This window comes from Vicia villosa, linkage group LG5 (genome assembly GCF_029867415.1).
Source record: "Vicia villosa cultivar HV-30 ecotype Madison, WI linkage group LG5, Vvil1.0, whole genome shotgun sequence".
NCBI lineage: Eukaryota > Viridiplantae > Streptophyta > Magnoliopsida > Fabales > Fabaceae > Vicia > Vicia villosa.
Window position 1 is genome coordinate 144,970,073 of NC_081184.1, and position 5,176 is coordinate 144,975,248.

Below are 5,176 nucleotides of genomic sequence, written 5' to 3' on the forward strand. Positions count from 1 at the left end.
TTTGTGTCTACTATAATCATGGAAATTAATAGTGATAGTGAGGTTAATGCTAGGCAAGTTAAGGCAACTCCACCTGTACCATTATTTTCTCCGTCTAATGTAATTGATCTTGATGACACTAAGATTAACCAAGAAGATTCTTCCGAACCAACTACCAAAAAATAAAAGGCCCTTACGTCTGAAGTGTGGAAACATTTTTTAAAGGTTGGGGTTGTGGATGGTAAAGATAAATGTAAATGTAAGGGTTGTGGAAGATTCTTGAGTTGTGCTGCTACTAATGGAACTTCTCATCTGACTCGTCATGTTAACAGTTGTAGGCTTATTCCAAAATTTTATGATGTGGGTGATATGATACTTGATGTCGAAGGAAGATTTAGAAAGAAAAAGTTTAATCCTAAGGTTAATCGTGATATCTTGGTTGAATGATAATTACACACAATTTACCTTTTAACTTTGTTGAGTATAGTGTTTTTAAGAAATATCAAAAATGGTTGAATGATGATTGTACCTTTGTTACTAGAAATACTGTTTCACGTGATGTTATGAAATATTATGAGGAAGAGAAACAAAAGCTTAAGTTACAGTTGACTCAAATTAAGGGGAGAGTTTGTTTGACTTCTGATTGTTGGACTGCATGCACTAATGAGGGTTATATTTCTTTAACTGCTCATTATATTGATGGGAATTGGAAGTTGCAAAATAATATTTTAGCATTTTCTCACATGACACCTCCACATACCGGTCGAGAATTAGCCTTGAAGGTGTTGGAAATGTTAAGTGATTGGGGTATAGAAAAGAAAGTTTTTCCCATCACTTTGGACAATGCCTCTGCAAATGATAGCATGCAAAGATTCTTGAAAGAACACTTAGAATTATCAAATAGCTTGTTATTTAAGGGAAAGTTCTTTCATATTCGTTGTTGTGCGCATATTTTGAATCTCATTGTTCAAGATGGATTGAAGGTAGTTGGTGATGCGTTGCATAAAATTAGACAAAGTGTGGCTTATGTAAAGGTAAACGAAAGTAGAACACTACAATTTCATGAATGTGTTAGTAATGTTGGTGAGGTTGATACTACAATTGGATTAAGATCCGATTGTGTTACTAGATGGAACTCCACTTTTATAATGCTCAAGAGTGCGATCAATTATCGTCGTGCCTTTTATAGCTTGAGTTTACGAGATTCAAATTTCAAGTGTTGTCCTTCAAGTGAAGAGTGGGCAAGATCCGAAATAATGTGTGATCTTTTGAAGCCATTCTACAACATTACTAACTTGATATCTGAATCTTCTTATCCTACTTCTAATTTGTACTTTGGGGAAATATAGAAGATTGAGTGTCTTTTGAATTCCTATTTGATAAGTAAAGATTCTTTGATTCAAGACATGGCTAAAAATATGAGGGAAAAGTTTGACAAGTATTGGAGTGAGTATAACATTATCTTGGCTTTTGGTGCTATTCTTGATCCAACAAAAAAATTCAACTTTTTGAATTTTGCATATATAAAAATTGATGGGAACACTAGTGAAGTCAAGTGCAAAAAGATTAAGTGTGAGTTGTATGAGCTTTATGCAGAATATGTCAAACACGGGAATTCTCCTAATCCTAAATTTTCACAAGTTCTACCTACTTTTGGAGGAGTAAAGGATTCTTTGGCATCCTCGTTATATATTTGCGAAGTAAGTGTAAACTATTATTGCTATTTCTTTTGATTGGGTTAATTTTATAATTTAAATTTTTATCAATTTATATGTTTAATTTGAAGGAATTTGTAGAGCATGAGAGTCAAGCAAGTAACAATACTGGAAAATATGAACGTGAGGCTTATTTAGATGAACAAAGGTTGCCTCCATCGATTGGTTTTGATATCTTAGCTTATTGAAGAGAAAAGAGTCGTAGATCTCCTAATCTTGCAAGAATGGCTTGTGATATATTGAACATTCCAATAACTACAGTGGCTTCCGAATCTGCTTTTAGTATTGACTCTCGAGTTTTAAACAAGTATAGAAGTTCAATGAAAGAGGAATCCATTCAAGCTCTCATGTGCACACGAAGTTGGTTACATGGTTTTGAAGGTAAACTTGTTAACCTTGCCGTTATATTGAATAATATTTGAGATTAATATATGTTAGAAATTAATATTTGAAATTGTTAGAAATTAATATTTGAACGAGACAGCCATGTTAGAAATTAATATTTGAGGTTAAGAACAAAATATATGTTAGAAATTAAGAGCTATATGTAGCAATTCAAATAGAAATTTCTTTGTTTTTTCCAATGAGTATCACGGGTAGTTTCTTTTAGATTCTATTTTACATCGTGATTTACAATTTTGTTACTCTGAAACAATTATATTATTATGATTATGATGATAATAACAACATAAAAGGAAAGTAGGAAATTTTAAGAGAAGAAGAAACTAAGAATGAGACAAAGGCTGCTCAGTCACTTTGTTGTTAATATCGACGCAGTGACAATTTTTTTTGTTTATAATTGCAATGCGTCAGGGGGTGTTGTTATTGGGCAACTTACATTTTTCCATATACCTAGTCTTGGGTGTGGATACATGTTTATACAAATATGTAATTATTGACACTAACTAACAGCCAGTGCCGGCCCTGCACAGGCGCAAGCTGCGCTACCGCACTGGGCCTCGGAACTTGGGGGGCCCATTTTTATTATCATCAAACAGAAAAGTATGAAGAAAAGGAAATAAAAGAGTTGATTTTTGCAGTAATGGTAAATGAAATAAAATAGATACAAAATTGAAGAAGAAAAAGAAAGTGAGAGTAAGATGAAATGTGACTTTAATCTCCAATTCTATGTACAACACTGCAACTTACCAATAAAATAATATATATTGTTGGCGGTGTTCACGTGATGCTGCTTTAAGCTTTGAACATTTTATGTAGTTGACTAGGTAAGTACATCTTACATAATAGTATTATTTATATATTAATATTGCCAACTTTGTTTACGTGATACTGATTTGTCTTTTTCTCTCTAAGTTAATATTGGTAATTTATAATTTTGTTTACTTTAGTTTTTTTAAGCTAGTTTCTAATTCTTAATTTTGAATTCTAATTGGCAATGTTCTATTTATTACTAATTTCAAAATTGTTTTATTTAATAAAATTGAGTTTTGTTTCTACTAATATAATAATTTAATGTAGGCCTATTTTATTTTTTGTATTTCGTTTAATTGAAATATAATTTTTTATTTAATATGTTAATTTTAATTATATTTTATTAATTTTAAACTATTTTTTTCAGATTAGAGCAGGGCCTCATAACTGATTGGGCCGGCCCTGCTAACAGCCATGTTTAAACATGTTTATATTTGAAAGAGACATGTTTATACAACATGTCATAATCAATAACTAACAAATTCTTTTTGTTTTAACGAATTCTTTTATTGTTTTGTAGAATTTGATAATGACATTAATGCTAATCAAGATGTTGGATTTGGAAGTGAGCAAGCATCCAAAACATTTGAACATTCAAATACCGTCGAAGAAAGCTCATGTGACATTGCGAGTCGAGTCAAAATTTGAACAAAGTTATTTTGTGTTATCATGAATATTTTGTTATCTTGAATATTTGAAACTTAAAACTTGTTGGAACAAGTTATTTAATTTTGTGTGTTACATTACATACATTGGATAATGTTTGAATTAAGTCAATGTGTTGTTTTATATTTTAATTTTTACATTGCATTGCATGGTTACTTACAAAAGGAAGAATATTTTTTTAAAAAAAATGGGCCCGTTTTAGGGCCGGGTAGCCCGCAGCCCAGACAGGGATGGCCTGGGTAGGAAAACAAGAGCTCATTTAAATATGGGTATTTTGGGCCCGGCCCTGAAAAGCCCGAGGCCCGCATGGGCTTGACCCGTTTAGGGCCGGGTAGCCCATATTGACAGCTCTAAAAAGAGTGATGTCCCTATAATTTTTTCAATAATAAATACATAAAGATAAAAGAAATAATTGGATAAAAAAACACATTTTCATTTGACTTTGTGCAAAAAGAATACAGATATGAATCTTTGAATCAATGTTATACTACATCAAAATATAAACCACTATAAAGAGATTTATTTTTCTTCTTCTTCCTCTTGATCCGATCTTTTTTCGTATAAAGAAATTGATCAAACCTTTAAAATTATTTAAATATCATCCTCTTAGCATTTTTTATTGTAAAATAATTAATTATTCGTTTATAATCAAGGTTCTTCATAAAATTATTTTCAGTTGATATCAACGCAAGACTATTTAATCTATCTTGTGACATAGTAGATCTCAAATAAGATTTTAATAATTTTAATTTCGAAAAATTTCTTTCAACAGATGCAACACTGGTAGGAATAATCAATATTATTATATAAGCTATGCATGTATTAGGAAAACAATTAAAAGTTTTTAAAGAACTCGATATCATATAGCTTGATTTTAATTTGATTTAATTGTTAAAAATTCTCTAATAACTTTCAATTCTTCAAACAAAATTTCACCATCAAAATCAAGAGAACCGTCGTGTTTTAAACAAGTTGCAAGATGTTTACAACATGCTTTCAAGTTCCTTTTAGATAATGATCTAAGCCTTTCAATACTAAACAAGAATCCAAAAATATTTTCATATGTGCTATACTGCTCAAATCTTCTATCAAGTGAGCTAATTATTTGATCTACAATATATAAGAAATAACGATTTTGAAAAGACTCTTTAGCGGGCTCAAGATTCAATAGTGTGGATAGAGATGAATTTTCATCATAGTATTTTTTCTACGAAGTTGACGTTTTTGAATAAACACACATTCAATCTCCATTTCATTCCCAATCTTTTTAGCACTAGCCTTAGCATTTACAAATCCAGATTCTCTATATTTTTTCAAATACTTGATCAAACATTTTATTAGTTCTATAGCCACATCAACACATGTCTATTTTTTGCTAATTTCATTAACAACAGTTAATAATTTAAACTAAGTAATCATAGCTACTAAAAATTTAAAGTTTTCAATTTCATGAGTTGCTAGAGATTCGGCTTCACTCTTAATTTTGGGATCATTATCTTATTCAACTAGTTGAAGTAGTACTTCTCTTACATCTGAAGTTTGAGATTTAATTGCATATACATTATTCACATGACTTTTCTAATGTGTTTGTGACAATGGTTTAA